The sequence below is a fragment of the Pseudonaja textilis genome, chromosome 6 (genome assembly GCF_049901715.1).
Source record: "Pseudonaja textilis isolate UNSWEBS1 chromosome 6, rPseTex1.2, whole genome shotgun sequence".
Taxonomy (NCBI): Eukaryota; Metazoa; Chordata; class Lepidosauria; order Squamata; family Elapidae; genus Pseudonaja; species Pseudonaja textilis.
The window spans coordinates 31,268,097-31,285,946 of NC_141995.1; the positions used below are offsets into that span (position 1 = coordinate 31,268,097).

The 17,850-nt window shown below is 33.0% G+C and overlaps 1 long non-coding RNA gene across 6 annotated transcripts in view; it reads right to left on the bottom strand.

The window, feature by feature from the left end:
- The window catches only part of LOC148125438 (uncharacterized), a 66,156-nt gene that overhangs the window by 36,563 nt on the left and 11,743 nt on the right, over positions 1-17,850 (bottom strand). For all 6 annotated transcript variants that reach the window (XR_015744207.1, XR_015744208.1, XR_015744205.1 and 3 more), the window contains exon 3: positions 16,277-16,444. This is a non-coding gene — a long non-coding RNA (uncharacterized LOC148125438). The remainder of the gene's footprint in view (positions 1-16,276; positions 16,445-17,850) is intronic.

Below are 17,850 nucleotides of genomic sequence, written 5' to 3' on the forward strand. Positions count from 1 at the left end.
CTTATTACAAAGGATCAATCATGTCTTTTTTTTTTTTGTTTACCTTAGAACCCTGCTTGTTCATGTCCTTTTCCCTAGCTGTCTACTTAGAAACCGACAAAATGATTTTTCATTGACATTCACAACACAGGCTTTATTGTTGATTTAATTAATTAGATGGCCTCAAGTAATAATTGACTTTTAGTGACCATGTAGATAGATCTTTGCATAATGATCTTTGTACTTCAGGTATTCTGACAATGTATCAATCATCACTGAAATTAAAGACCATTTCCCTCCTGCTAGTTGTCTTATTTTTCCTTCCAAATTCCCAGCAATATAGAATTCTCTAGAGAGTTTGATCTTTGCATAATGCATCTTAAATCTGATAATTGGATCCTCATCATTTGTGTCTCAAACAAAAACTCGTAATTGATTCCTTTGGGTGAGTTAAGCACAAAGGACAAGGGGCCTAAAGAAATATCATAGTACAACAATGGAAACTTCCTGTACTGTCTTGCACAGACAGTAGAATATACTGGATTTCTATGGATCTCTCTCTCTTCCTTACTTCCTCTTTAACCCCGCTTACTCCACAAGCCCACATTATCTTCCTTGATATAGGAAATGACTGTAATTCAAATACTAATCCAGAATTCTGTCTTGTATTACAATGAAATTTAAAGGAATGAAACAATTAAAATGCCTGTTCTAGAATCTCTTAGAGAGATACCTTTATGTACACAACTTAATATATTAGCTGCTTAGCATTTTGCACAATGCAGCAAATTCACTTTTATTATTTGTTGTGGACTAATATTTCAACTTTCTAAATTTCAGAAAATAGCTACAGTAGAAAAGAAAGAATGGAATAATTCAAGTTCTAAAATAGAAAATATATGGAAGCATAATTTGTTCAATGAATACAAAACTGCACTTTCATTGTTGTAGTCTTTGTTAATGAAAACTGTCTCCTTCCTTCTCTTAACACCTTCAAGTGATTTTTTTTTTAAACATCTGGTTTGATATTTCACAGTCTGAATCAACAAAAGATGTTCCATGGAATACTATGTCAGGAAAATTTCCAAGAGGAATTCCAGACACTTTATGATACTAAGTAAGGTTGTATTTATTCATGCATTACTAAAATGTCCAATGAAATTGTACCTAAGGCAGTTGTACAAGTTCTTGCACTGCTAACTGTGAGCAGAATTAAGCTACAATACTATAATCCATTCCTCTTTGAAGCATTCTGGTATTCACTTTATTGATTACATTTGTTTAAATTACCCAAGTTTTCACATTCATACAATTAAGCTTCACTACTACTAGTCAAAGAACACAAAGAAAGTTGGAAAAGACAGGCTTTCTATATGGTGATGTACATGGGTGGTGTCTTCTGATAAGTTTTTAGTATGAACTTTCATTTGATGCCAACAGCTGTTCATTAAATGTTACCTCATCTTCCATTTCTTTTCATGATCATTGACTCAGTTAATGCTGTTGGGTAGTTACTTTAGTTACTTTCATTCCTGTTGGCTGTCATTTTGTATTGTCTGCTTTCAGCTGGTATCAATTTGTTTGCTCCTGTGCACTCTCTCTGGGTTTATTCAACTCTCTCTGGGTTTATTCTCAGTCACTTTCTCTTCTCAGTTTTTCTCACTATGTTGTCATTTTAATTCTAATAGCAACATACATCATTGCTGATAATGCAAACATATGGATACATCTGTCAAGTATTATGCATGAGCCTTGCCCTATTTTTTTTTCATCAAAGGCAAAAAACAGGTGGCAAGTGTGTTTTCTTACATGCTGGAGGGGAAGGAGGAAACGAAGGAGTACTTTTTCTCCTTCCTGGTTTTTATTTTTATCTGCCACTTGAGAATAATCCTATTGATGATGGCTGGAGTGAAGGAAAGAAACAAGAATACTTCCTCCCCATTTCTTTCCCTATACTCAGCTCTGCCATTGGCTTCCTGTTTTTATTTTCTTGATAGAGCTTCTTCTTTTGCTTAACACAGAAAAAAAAGATCTTGCTGCCTTTCAGATCTTTTATACTTTGAATACCATTAGCCAAAACCAGCTTGGCATATATTAGTCAAAGGATAGAGGAATCTTTTGGTCAAGAGTGCCTCTTTAATTTATGATTCCTATTTCTATTTCAGAGTTTGATAAAGATGAAAGCATCTTTTAGCTGGAGATAGCATCTATACAGTTTTCATAGTTCCATTATGGAAGTGCTTTTCCATTTCCTTTGACTTTTTTTCAGACGGTATAAATATGAAAGGGTTCCCTCCTCCTTTCTTAAATATTTTTAACTTCCCAGACCAGGCATCAGTCCTCTGGTATTCTCCTTTCCAAATAGTAACAGGGCTGATCCTTCTGGGATTAAAGCATGATACGTTCATTCATTTTGCAGAAATAACTAAAGGAGACTTGTCTAGATCAGCGGTCGCCAACTGGAGAAAATTTTGGTGGGCTGCAGAGAAATGTCACCCCCAAAGCACCCCCAAAGCAATAAATCAAGGCTGCACAAGACGCTGCCCACATGGCCCGTGGCAACCCTCCCCGCCCACTCACTCCTTATCCAGCAAAGTTACTGCTAAATTGCTATTTTTCCTTCCCCCGCCCCCCGCCAACCATCAGCTGTTCTGCTGTGCTGGGAGATTTAAATTAGCTAGAAAGCAGGAAATGGTTGGATTTCTTGCTTTCTAGCTAGTATTTAGATCTTCAGCTGTGCTTTTAAGCACAGCCAAACCTCCCTTAGGACTGAAGGCTCTATTATTCAGTGCAGACTCATGGCAAGCAAATTTTATGTGACAGACTGAGCTAGCTGATGGCAGATAGATAGATCTCTGAACGAATCTGTGATTTTGTGAGCAATTCAATCTGCCTGCCTGCTTTGCCTAATTTTGGGTAAAAGTTGTTTTTTAACAAAATAAAAAATCCAATATTTATTTTTCAATTGAGGTTTTTTTTTTTTTTTTTTCTGGCTGGACTAAGGTGTGGAATCTGAAGAAACTTATTTTTCTTGGTTTTTGTTTTGTTTTTTGTTTTTTCTCTTTTTCTTCTTCCCTTCTTCTTTTTTGGCTTTGTCTTGTTTATTATTATTATTGGATTTTTATTTTTACTGTTACTTTTTTTATGGTTTTTTTTTTCCTCTTTTTATTGGACTAAGGTCAGGAAGAATTTGAAGAATTTTTTTTTTCTTTTTTTCTTTTTTTCTCTCACTTTTGGCTTTTTTTATTGTTGGCCTTTTTACCTTGGATTATAATTTCATATTTTTTTCTCTTTTTTTTTGTGGATTAAAATTTGAAAAAACTTGAAGAGTTGGAACCACTTAAAATGAGTAAGAAATTTATATCTTCGGGTGCCTCTATGTCTGCTTCTGCCTCCCCACCATCTGGACAGCGCTCAATTCAGACATTGTTAAAGCAAGATAAAGAGAAAGAAAAAGAACAAGAAAGAGTATCCTTCCAGATGATTATGCAAGGAATTCAAGATCTTAAGGTAAAAATGGATACTATTGAACAAAGAACAGGTAGGATGGAACAGATGATGGAAAAATATGAAGAGAGACTCCAAAATGTTGAAGAGGGAGGCAAACAAAGAGAGGAGAAAATTGGAAATATCGACAATAGATTAACAGCGATTGAACAAGAAAAAAAGTGAGATGTTGAAGTGGGAGTTGGATAGATCAGAATTTTATCTTAGATTTCAAAATATAGAAGAAGAAAAAGGACAAGATTTGGCTGCGATAATGGTAGGAATTCTGGCGGAGGCGCTCGAGATAATAGAAGAGAAGATGATGGATGGAATTGATGAGATATATCGAGTTTTTACAAGATATGCGAATGAGAAATAACCTACCCAGAGAAGTTCATATTAGATTTATTAAAAAATCTTTGAAGACACAAATATTGCAAGCAGCAAGAGAGAAGCCACTGAAATATAAAGGTAAAGAAATTTTGGTTTTAAAACAAATACCTAGAAGAGTGAGAGAGATGAGAAGAGAATACCGATTCCTGACTAAAAGGTTATTGGAAAAAGAGGTGTCTTACAGGTGGTTGATTCCAGAAGGATTGATGTTTACGTGGCAGGAACAGAGACATAGAATTGATTCAATCGAGAAAGCAGAACTGTTTTGTGCAGAGGTTTTTGGAGGCAGAGAAGGAGGAGCAGGAAAGGAGGTCCCATCAATTGAATCCCAAGAGGAACAAATGGAGGTTGGAAAAGAAGAAGGTGCAGTAGGTGGACAAGTGGATATTAAAGATCAACGTGAGGCAAGACCCACGAGAGTGGTTAAATCTAAATATAAAACATAATTATGGAAGAGAAAAAATTGATTACAATGAATATAAATGGACTGAATTCAGCTGCTAAGAGAAGGAAGACTTTCCATAAATTAATGAAATTAAGGTTCGACATAATTTGTTTACAAGAAGTTCATATTAAAAAGCAACATGAACAATTGTTATTACAACCAAAATTAGGGAAATTGTTTACCTCTTTGACACAATCCAAGAAAAGAGGGGTGGTTTTATATATTAAAGAGGCCATTCCAGCAAAAATGATTTATACAGATGATGATGGGAGAATATTAATGGTAGAAATAATGGACAATAATAGAAAGATACCTTTGATTGCAATTTATGCACCGAATGATAAACAGGAAGAATTCTATAGAAAATTACATACTAAGACTGCCGAACTTGACTATGCTAATGTAATTATGATGGGAGACTTTAATGGAATTGTGGATAATAGACTTGACTATATTGCAACAGCAGTAAAGCATAACAGGAAAACTCTTCCTAAATCCTTTTTTAAAATGATAGATGAATTAACTTTAAAAGACATATGGAGAGAAAGAAATGATAAATCTAAGCAATTTACGTTCTATTCAAATAGGCATCTATCATGGTCCAGACTGGATATGATTTGGATCTCAACAGATTTAATGTCTAGTATTCAAGAAGTAAATATTGAAACAAGTACTTGGGCTGACCATAACCCATTGACAATTGAATGGAAGGGACAAAGGAAAAGATCGAGATGGACATTAAATAATTCTATTTTAAAGGATAAGGAATTTATACAATGGATGGAGAAAGAATTGGCCTTCTTCTTTAAAGAGAATAGAAAAGAAGACACCTCAATACAGAATGTTTGGGACACAATGAAGGCCTATGTTAGAGGCTTGATAATAGACTATACAAGAAAAAAGAATAACAGAAAAAGGCGAACTCTTAAAGCCTTGGATGATGAATATAAGGGACTTGAAAAAGAATTACAGAAAATGCCACACAGAAAAGATGTTAAAATGAAACTGGATATAACTAAACATAAAATGGACTTAATAGAGAAAGAAGAATTGGCACAGAAAATTAGGAATGCTAAACAGAATTATTTTGAGGATGCAAATAAGCCAGGTAGATGGCTAGCATACAAATTGAGAAAGGAGAAAGAGTCGAGGAAAATACCGCAGTTAATAGACGACCAAGGTAAAATTTGTTATGGCAGCAAAGAAAAAAAAGAGATTATTTATGATTTTTATAAGCATTTGTATAAGAAAGAAGACATTGATGAGGAGAAAGTTAAACAATACTTGCAGAATGCAAATCTACCTAAGATACCTAAAGAGATTGAAGAAATGCTAGAAAGTAATATAACAATGATGGAGTTAAGCCAAGCACTTAAGAAACAAAATAATGGAAAGGCACCAGGTCCAGACGGGTTTCCTGTAGAATTTTATAAAATCTTTCAAGAATCACTGTGTATTCCACTGTTAGAAGTTATGAATGAAGTTATGTTAAAAAAGATGATACCTAAAACATGGTCAGAGGCTTACATTACACTTATTCCAAAAGAGGAGGCGGACCTACTGCAAATCAAGAATTATAGACCGATTTCTTTACTGAATGCAGATTATAAAATTTTTGCTTCAATTTTAGCAGAAAGACTTAAAAAGTACTTGAATAACTTTATCCACCCAGACCAAAATGGGTTTTTGCCAAAGCGACAAATCAGAGACAATATGAGAGTAATTCTGGACACCCTGGAATACTATGAGGCGCATCCTGAAAAGCAAATGGCTTTGATATTTTTAGATGCTCAAAAGGCATTTGATAACGTGAATTGGAGATTTATGTTACTTTTAATGGAACAGATGGGCTTTGCTAGAAGATTTATTCAGGCAATAGAAGCAATTTATAATGAACAAACAGCTAAGGTAATGATGGAGGGAGAATTTACAGATCCTATTAATATAAGAAAAGGCACAAGACAAGGTTGTCCTCTTTCTCCCTTGATATTTGTATTGACTTTGGAAGTGTTGAATAGAAATATCAGAGAAGATAAAACTATAAAAGGAATGAAAATTAAAAAGGAAGAATTTAAACTACAAGCCTTTGCAGATGACCTAGTCTTTATCTTGGAAGACCCTATAGAAACAGCCTCGAAACTGTTGGAAAAGATAGAGGTCTATGGGGAGGTGGCTGGTCTGAAAATAAATAGAGATAAAACAAAGATTTTGTCAAAGAATATGTTGCTGAAACAAAGGGAAGAGTTGGCAGAACTGTTAAAAATTCAAGTTACAAACAAGGTTAAGTATCTGGGGATATATTTGACATCAAGATGTAGTACATTGAAGGAGAATAATTATATTAAACTTAAACAACAGATAGCTCAAGATTTGAAAAAATGGGAGAACTTACAATTGTCATTAATAGGAAGGATTTCAACAATCAAGATGAACATTTTACCCAGAGTCTTATTTTTGTTTCAAACAATACCAATTAGGCTTGGAAAAGAATATTTTGAGGATTTAAATAAAATTGTTTTGAAGTATATATGGCAAGGCAAGAAAGCAAGAATAAAGTTAAAGCTTTTACAGGATGCTAGATTTAGAGGAGGGTTTGGTCTGCCTAATTGGGAGTTGTACTACCAAGCTGCAAACTTGACGTGGGTTAAAGAATGGATAACATTAAGGAAAACCAGATTGTTGACATTAGAAGGTCATGATTTGTTGTTGGGCTGGCATGCTTTTTTATGGTACAAGGGAACTAAAACACAGGGGTATTTTAGAAGACATTATATACGGAGTCTCTGTGGTTGAATTGGGAGAAGATAAAAAAACAGTGTTATTTGAAAATTCCAGTTTGGTTATCGACGATAGAAGCGTTCTCTTATCCTATAATTTATAAAAAGGAACAAACAGTTAACTATGGGGAATTATTAGATGAAAAGGGTGAACTTAAATCGATGCAAAAATTGGAAGAACAAGGTATACAGATGAATTGGTTTTCATATTTGCAAATACATTCAAAGTACTATGAGGATTCCAAAGCAGAGGATTTTATGATAAGCAAACTGACTTGGATAAGATTTTGATGGGTACTGATGAAAAGGTGATTAAAAAATTGTATGGTTATTTATTGCAAATTAAGCTTGAGGAAGAACAAGTTAAAGAAACTATGATTGCGTGGGGAGGAATTTTGGATATGGGATTGATTTAGAGAAATGGCAGAAATTATGGTCGCAAAATTATAAAATGACAATGTCTACAGCCTATAAAGAAAACTTGTATAAGATGTTTTACAGGTGGCATTTCCCCCGACAAGGATAGCAAGAATGTTCAAGAACAAATCCGAAAAATGCTGGAAATGTCATCAGAAACCTGGTTCATACTATCACATGTGGTGGACTTGTGAGGATGCTAGAAAATATTGGACTAAAATCCACATGTGGCTGGAAAAAATGACAAAGAAGCATATAGACTTGAAACCGGAGTTTTTCTATTGGGAATACTACCAGATACTTATAGTAAAGAGTTGAAATATTTGATTGTAAATGTATTGACTGCTGCTAGGATTGTATTTGCAAAAATTGGAAAAATGAGAAAATTCCATTGCAAGAAGAAGTTGTAAAGAAAATTTTGGAATGTGCTGAGATGAGTAGATTGACTTTTGAAATTAGAGAGCAAGAAGATAAACAATTTTATTTAGTTTGGGATCTTTTCTATCAATGGTTGAATGATGAAATATTAAAACATAAAAGTTAGATAATAAGGAATAATAATGACTTTATTTTCCCTTTCCTTTTATTGGTTTTTGATACTATATCTATATAATAGTTTTCTTTGTTTCTTTCTTTTTCATATTTGGGATAGAATTGGTATGATTATAAGATTTGTTTTAGAATAAAATATTTAAAATATAGTTATCTCATAAAGGCATGACCGAATAAAAGTTTAGTCAAATTTTTTTTTTTCTTCTTTAATAGCGATACTAGGATTTATAAATTTGTACTGATAAGAGTATTATATAAAGTAACTGTAATTGTGACTATGAGGTGAATGCACAAAACCGATGGACCAACCGACTTACTGTGTGTACAAAAATATGGGGGAGCTGATACTTTTATGTTTTGTTGTTGTGTTTTTTATGTTAAAAAAATAATAAAAATTTATTAAAAAAAAAAAATCCAATATTTATATAAATATTGATATTTACATACAAGTCATGCCAAGCCAGTCACATGACCACCAAGCCACAAATTAGGCCATGCCCACAGAACTGGTTAGTGGTCCCTGGGATTTAAAATTATGAATTTGGTGGTCCTGTGGTCCAAAAAGTTGGCGACCCCTGGTCTAGATGGCTACATAGCTGGGGGGGATATTTTATTCTTCCTTCACTTAGGGTTTGTTATCTAGGTTTTTAGGATATATATTATGCTTTTTATATTTGTAGTTTGTAGTAGATAGACAATAGCTAAAATGATGATTATATATCCACTGCAGTATAAAGGTCTCTTTCACATGTTTCCAACCATGCATACATATACATATACATATACATATACATATACATATACATATACATATACATATACATGTAGTCTCAGATTACCCAAGACCAAACTGTGATTGAATAAAATATTGGTTCTGCATGAATGATTTCAACTTAGACTACATTATAGTTTCAAATTTGCATCATGCATATTGATGAACAATATAGCAGCCATAGTAATATAATAAATGAATCAACGGTCTTAATATTCCCCAGAGTTTAATTACATTGATCATCTTAAATATGCTGCATATGGTATTACATACACAAAACAAAGTCATTATGAAACGTTTTTTAGTGAAAAAGTACCACAATTTTGCAGTCATGGTAGGATGAGCCAGAGTACTTATGATTTTATTTTTTTCAGTTTTCTTGGCCAAAATTAGTGCTTTTCCTGGCTATATATAAATAAGGTTGATGCCAACCCAACTTTGCATATTTTATATTTGACATTACAAATGTTATATATTAAAATGGAAATTATAAAAGATTTGTATTAATGGTGCTTTTTTGGAGGCATTTTAAAATACATGTCTCTGTCCTATATGTCAAATTTTCTTTGAATAATCAAGGGTGCAAACTAGTTGACTATTGCCTTACGAGAGTAGAATTAAGAACATTCTTTTTTGTGCACACATAAATAAGGTTTTTATTTTCTCTTTTAAATCGATGGCTTGAGTGTCATCTTGCTAATCAATATTATATAGTAGACTTTAGTCTCAATTTGTGTTATTACTCTTTTGCAGTATATGAAATATAGGTATTATTAAAACAGATTTTTAGAATGTATTTATTAAATCTATATGTCACCAGTCTCAACTTTAAGGCAATAAGAATGAATTTTATTTTCTGTTACGAGTTTATAGCTTTAGTAGTTATAGGTATAATTTTTTCTATATTAACTCTGTTGGATAATTTAAGAAACTATTATTCCGTTTTTCTTTTTCAGTCTGTATTAGAATACATGCTATCATTGTATCACTCTGGATAAATGTGAAAATCTAATAGTTACAGCTATTGATAAGAGCTACTGAATAATCTGAAAGCTATTTGTTAAAGTGTCCTTAAAAAACTTGGCTGGAATTGGGAGGATCAAGGTTGAAAAGAAAGAAGAACATTTATAGCAGGATTACTAGTTTTATGGGATCCATGGAAGATGAGTCATGGCAACTTCCTTCCTTTTTTGTTTTAAATGCTAGAGTATTGCACACTGTTTTCTGGGGTGTGAGATGATGTAGCCAGCTTCAAATTGATTGATTGGATATCATCAAGTCATCTTTGACTCTAGCAACAGATAGAGAAAACTGCTTTGTGCTTTCCAGTGCATATAATGCATTTCATTTTATACATGGAATGCAATAGGACAAGCAGAAACATTCAGGCAGACAGACACAATACTTCATTACAGAGAAGAAAATGCAGATGCTTACTATGGCCATTGCTGGTAAAAGGGTAAGGAACTTGGAAATCTAAGCTACTTACAATCACCATTATAACAATAACCATTGACAATAAAGCTATTTATTCTGCTTTCCATTGAGATTTGGTATCCTGTCCTGATTTTTTTTTTTTTTTTTGATTCATGAGTTATGAGAACCATTTTGCTTCAGTGTTCTGTGCTGAACAAATATAGATATGGAGGTTATTGTGATTTTGTCTTGTTATGATTGTGCAAGCATATTTAAAAGTCTGCATATATCCATAAATTGTAGCTTTCCTTTAGTCTGAACTTTGTACCTAGTTATCTGTGAACTTAAACTTCTGAGAAAACCAGGCTTGCTTGCAGTTTTGCAATTTAAATTGGCATGCAAAATTTGGCAGAAAGGAAAAAAAACCAGAAAAAAAACCTAACTATTAATATATAATCAGCTTGTGGAGTTGTCCATCTAAGGAAATCAGTTGATATATACTATTTTCTTCAGCTTGAGAATAAACAAAGAAAAAGATACAAAACGCAAAGAGCAATGACACACAGTTAATTTAATTTCTGTAGTTTTGAAAACTCAGGAATAAAAGAGCTATTGATGAGTAGAAAACAATCTAAATCTGACTGAGCAAATGATGACTGGAAAAAAATTCAATCATCTCAACCTATGAATTCCTCTACAATCTACTTTTGAACGTATTACATGGCAATTGCAAATTTAGAATCCTTGCCTAAATGAAATCCATTAGTCATTCATACTCCATTACATCCCAGGTTGCCTTTTGGTTGTTTATGAATGAGACTCGTGTTTCTACCTGAACAATTTTGCTTTCTTGACTATTCAAAACAGCTATGTTTCTTTGTATTAAAATGGGGTTTCCTAACATCTGTTTCCAATCAGATTTTCTTTAATTTTTATGTATCCCCTCTTGTTCCATCATCTTTGTTAAACTGAAAATAGCTCTTGAACAGACATTATCCATATCATGTAGGGTTTTATGCACTTTTTATAAACTCCATCTGGTCTTGATCCTACTGCAGAGCCAGGCTGTCTAGGGTGCATCCATTTTTTGACAAAACAACTTACTGCATAAACCCATCTAAAGAGGTTAATTGCTGTTATCCTTTTATTTAATGCTTTACAATGCCCTTGATGCCTGTCCTTCAAAGTTCTAAACAACTCGGGGTTGGTTTCTATAGCTTATTTGTTAATTCCTTTTTAAAAAACTGTCCCAACAGTAAGGCATTCTATTTTCATTTCACATAGAAAAGACTTTTAAGAAATAATGATGCACTTAAAAAAAAAAAAGCTATGAGGCATCTTGCCAGAATTACAAATTAACATCACTTAGTTTGTCCAAAATGTTAATTAGGCTTATTTTAAAGCTTCCAAGCAGGTTTAAACATATTCTTTTCCCTCTTTGTCTAAACATGTTTTTGCTCATGACGTAAGTATTCCTAAATAGCCCCAACTCTTATAATGTCATTTTAACAAGCTGTTCAAAAAGGGAATGCCATTGGTTGGTTTTTTTTTTTAGCTTCACAGGGGTGGGGGCTTCACATTTTGGTTTCAATCAGTCTGGTTCTGTTTTGCTGGATTTGATTTGGGCAATACATGTCCAACTAAAATAAATTTTGGAAATGGCTTTAAGTTTGTGTTATATACTTGGTTGTGTCTGAGAATGCCTGTGCCAGATACACACACACAAACTATGTTATTTCTTTCTGGAATAAGCAATATTCTGCAGAATCAAAAATGGTTATAAGACCAACACAAAACTCAGTAATAGTACAAAACTAAAAGTAGTTTCTCTCCAAACCATTTGCAAGTCTTCTCAAGTACATTTCTAGCCTTGAAAATTATCTTTGCTTGGTCCTTGGACCATTACATTATCCATTGCTTCTGTTCTTTAAACTTCTCACCACTCTCTTTTAAATGCTTATATCAACCCCAAGCAACCATAGCTTCACACTTTCTGCTTCCTCTGACCCCTTTCATTTTCCTATTTGTTTAATTGCAGTTGTTCAGTTTGATTATATAACTTGCAATCATTCACTCCAGTCTCCTTCTGAAACATAAGCTTGCAGTTTGATCTGTTGATTTCCAGAGCTATACCAATTGATCACTTTAATTGTTCATGTTCTCACCCCAAAATATGACTTTGTCTGTTTACAAAAGTACATACAATCCACAAATATCTCTAATATTTCCACATTTTTACACTTTTATTCTTATAAATAATCCTGTATTCTTAAATTTTCCATGATATTGTCAACTACATTTTTTTTAGAAATATCATTTTCTTTTTACACATATTGCAATACATCTTTGCTATCATATTTCTGTGGATTTCTATAACATGATTCTTCTGTTCCAGGCAAATTCACATCCTGTTTGCTTTCCTGTACTTTCAATTCAGAGGTGGTATTCAGCAGGTTCTGACCAGTTCTGGAGAACCGGTAGTGGAAATTTTGAGTAGTTCAGAGAGCCGGCAGTAACCTTCCCGCAGGAGTGGGGTGGGAATGAGGATTTTGCAGTATCCTTCCCCTGTACGCCCATCAAGCCAGGCCCACAGAACCGGTAGTAAAAAAAAATTGAATTTCACCACTGTTTCAGTTCCTTACTTTGGAAGACTCACTTGTATTCTAAATGTTTATATTGGTCTTTAGCTTTCTTTTTATGCAGTTTTTTTACTTTAACTTTTGCTTCTTTCACTCTTTTTTCTTTTCTTTTATGTGCATTTTTCTCCAAGACCCTCTTGACATTGCCAACGCACACACACACACACACACACACACACACACACACACACCACTGTCCCACATTCAGAACCATTTATCAGGCTATACTAATCTTTACTAATAGTCTCATGTCTTCTCATAAACAATTGAACCATTCATGCTTTTAGATTTATTTTATTCCTTTGTTGTTTTTTCTTGTGTTCCAGTTTGTTTTTTTATTATTTCTAATTGTTTTTATGTTGCTTAGTGTACTATAAGCCTACTAGAATGTTAGAGACACCAAATAAAGTACAGTTCATAAAAGGAAACTAAGGTAGTGACATTTTAAAAAGAAAATTGTGATTTTATCATATATGACTCTGGCCTTGCCTATCACTTTCTTCAGTTCTAGCCACCATTTACAAAGAGTATGGCAGGAGTTCAAAGCCTTCTGAATAATTTTTGAAATACAAATAACCCTAATAAGTTTGCCCAACCAACAATTTGATCATCTCTAATCATTGAAATAGCCCAATTCAGTCTAAAGAGTATCCATTGTTATAATTTTGAATGTGATATATATTCTTGGCAATTTAAATAACCTAATTACTAAAACAAGAAACAGCACCTTTTTCAAGTAACATGATTTGCTTTATTTTACATCTTGTTTTAATAACAGAACAAGAAAGCCTTGTAAAATCTAGTTGCTATCAGATGCCAGGCTTAAACTGTTCCACCATCTGTTTCAGACATTTGAGCTGCAGTCGACTTACTTCACTATGGAATACACATACTTTCTTCTGCTTTGTTTTTCCTCATAACAAATATATTTTAAATAAAAAATACAAAAGATAGTGGATTTGGAATCACTATTATTTTTCCTTCCAATGAATACTTCACTTCTGGAACTAAGAACTAATATACTTTTTGCCAGATAGATATTTAATAGAATGAACATCAATAATTAGCTGAACAGGGGATGATTTGCCTGAAAATAACTGAACTGTATAATCAAGAAACAGATACTTATGAAATAAGGAGCATTCTGAAACAGTACCTTTAAAAAAAAAAGTACATGAAAATTATCTGTAAACTAATACTATTCTCAATTTTGGTTTTTTTTTCCTTACTGAGTTTTTGTGGCTTTGTCAGATAAATAATATGTTATGCTCTGCCTGATGGACACGTTTTCCTCAAGCATGAACCACTCTAATTTGAAATCACTGCAGGAAAACAAGAATGCACACCTCATTCTTTGGCACATTGAATGTATCCAAGACACCTGCAGAAAATTGAAGCATTTGTTTCTCTTATATGCAAAAATTCTCATAGGCTAATGGCTTGCAGTGTCAAACATAATAAGGTTCCCATTAGGGAGAATGCATTGGATAAAGACTAAATAGACATTCTGTCAGGAATTTGTCTCTAGATTAATAAACTGTCTCAAGCAGTAATTGGAGGTAGATTTTGCTGTTGTTCTTTTCTTCACAGGCATCCTATATTGGGAAGGTCTTTTTAGAGTTATGGTTATCCTGTCAATGTTCTTCCCGGTAGATGGGCACAAGTTTTTTCCTGTTTACTCTGTCTTGCCAGCTGCTTTGTCTCTGCAGAGCTGGCTGCAGTCTTTTACCACTTATCTGGAGGTTAACTGACTGCTGTCCTTTCAGGGCAAACCTTCAAGCCAGTGATTGACAAAGTTGTTGGTTTTTCTCTGCAGGCTCACAGAGATGAAAGTGAGAAAAGAGGAACTGATGATCAGTTAGGCAACCCACTTCGTGAAAGTAGTCTTTTATTCTTCAAGAGATTTCCTCAATGGTAACTGACCTGAAAATTAAATCTTTTTTCCCAATTTTAGTTCTGACATCTGAACCATAATTATATAATTTCCATTTTTATCATTTGGAAAGTTGTTTATGTGTCCCTGTTACTGAAATAGAACAAAATGTCCTTGTGTTCACTTTTCCTACTTTCCTTCAACTCTTGAATGATTATAGTACTCTTTAGTAAATATGGATTTAGATATCCGCTCTTTGGGCTGATAAAAACGTTCCCAGACTTTTCCTTATATGATTAACTTTCTTCTAATTTACATATACATTATGTTGACAATTAAGGCATTTGACATAAAAGCAAATTTCATTCATTTTTCAGCATTGTTTTTGTGAGTATACTCTGGTTACCTTCCAAAACTTTTATTGGATCCAAAGAATTGTGCAACTAGGTTGATGAGCCTAAGAGCATGTGGTTTTCTGAAACAACGGCCCCTTATGAACATGACCAGCTATTTTAAAAATTAAATAACAGTTTCCAAAGCATTGGCTCATTGTCTGGTATTGATACAATGTTAGATTTTATTTTCAAAAGAAAAGCATTGGAAGTACATATATATTTAAATTAATCAAGGAGATTGAAGTTATGAGAAAGTGCTTCTTCCCCATCCCATGGAATAATTTTCCATTGGAGGCTAGACTTTCCCCGACCCTGCTGGAGAAGATTAATCTGGAGCAGATTAAAATAGAGTTACTGAGGAAGACTTTTAAAATACATCTAGGATAGATCTTATTTATGTATTATTTTGATTTTAAATTAATAATGACTGCTACTTTTATTATTGTGTTTATTTCTCTTATTTGTACTATGGACAATTTGTTCATAATATAACATTATGTAACATAACTTCTTGCCATATTCCATTAATATATAAATTACTTTCCAAAGAAAAGGAGGAGATTATTCTTTCTCTCTCTCTCTCTCTCTCTCTCTGTTGTATAGGTATTTCTGTATGTTTATGTCTGTATAAAAATAATCCTCTGATATCAAACTGGATTAAAGTTCTCAATTCTGCAGAGCTTATTGTCATAATCAAGATAAAATTATTCTCATTTACAGAAAATTAGGAAACTGTTGGTGGCATTAGGGTAATTTTTCTGTAATTAAATATAGATGTGTAATAGTGATTAAGATGCTGGTTTAGAAAAAGGAAACCAAGGTTCAAGTCCATTTGTAGCCCTGGAAGCTGATTGAATGACTTTGATTTGGTCACTTTTTCTCAACCCAACTCAACTCACGGCACGAGATAGAAAAATACTATGGAGAAAGTTGGAGGAGGTCAAAGTGCACATTCATTTGCTTGTGGAAGAATAAATAATAGAAATAAATAACAATAAACAAGACAAGCAAAAATATTTAGAATATACTCTAGACTGATACTGTATGTTTGTACTGAGGTTTTGGGGAAAAAGGTACACAATGTTATGAGGAATTACTATGTGTACATTAAGTAGATTTTGAATATACATACAGCTTCTGAGCAGCATTCTTTACAACCTTCATCATATTTGGAGTCAGAAATGCGGGGGTATATCCTCACAGAAAAGAGTTTCTGTAACCTTCTGTGCCTTTTTTCATATAAAATCCAATGATTGCATCCTTCTTCCAGTATAGTGTTTTCTTTCCCCAGAACTCTGGCCTGGATGTAGAATGGATTGAGAAGTAAACTTTACAATAAAACATTAAAAACAGAGTTTAGATTATGAGGAATTTCATTTAGAAGAAGATGGATTTATAGAAAATAAGTGCTTGTATAAGTGATGAATCATGATGGCTTTACTGAAGGTACTGTTTATAATCACTCTTCAACTGGAAAGATTTTCAGAACAGATTACATACCTCCCTTTACTTAGGCTTCTAATTTAAAAAATCGACAATACAAAACAAAACAGAAATATAGGAAAATAGGAACATTTAGTTATAAATGCATTTTATTTTTACTTATTTATTTAGAGAATTGATAAGGCCACACACTCACTTTCAGTGACTCTAGCTGGCTTACAAAAAATAAAACCCAATATACAATAACCCCATTTCCCTGTCAACAACAAGCAATAAAAGAAATATTTATACTACCCAGCACAATATAGATGTAAAGTGATAATATAAGTTTTTAAAGCTTTCCATTTTAAGTATAACTTTCAATTTCAGTGCAAGAATAACACTAATCATTAGTGACTGAAAACAACAATGGTCCATGAGTACTATTATTGTAACATTTTGCTTAGAGAAGTAACTGATTGGGACAGAGGTTGCTGTGTATAATAGACTGTGTAACAAAATGTTCTAATAATTTTATGAACAGGATGGAACTCTTTCTTAACATTTGAAACATTCAATTGGTAGATAAGAATAGAAGCATATGGCTTAATGAAGTAGTATTTGCAAGCTTTAATTCTAAACATTAAACTTCATCCAAGACAAGCAGTCAGAAATCTGAGTGAATTAATAATGTAAAAATTCTCATGATCACTTATTTCCTTAGTCTAATTAAATTAAAACAAAGGAAGTCACTTACTACACTGACTGCAATTGAGTAGAGTTCATTTCTCCATATATTTATTTTTAACTGCAGCTATCAGACAGAAGCAATTCCTGATTTGGTAGACACAATACGCTTTGAGGTTCCCACAGGACTCTGTCTGCATTCTTAGGACTGCAGGTGTCTGTTCTGATTGACAGAAAGTGGAACTACAAAGTTCTTGATGATAGTTGAACTCAACTGAAACTAGTTAAGACATAAGTGGCATTTAATATAGAGTTAAAATTGATTTGTTACTTTATAATTTATAATTATCTTTTCTTACATTTGTCTATAAATATTTGTTTTAAAAACATAGAAGCTACTCTAGGGATGGGAATCTATATAATTTTAATGGTATATGAGACAGATGAACAGTTCATGAATTTCACTTTTTAAGGAGCTTTATAAGGGTAATTCTGGTGAATTTAAAAAGAAACACATCAAAGGATATAATAGCTGAAGTATTGACAAAAATAAAAACAATGTATCTCAGTGGAACTCAAATTTAGAAATCCATGAGG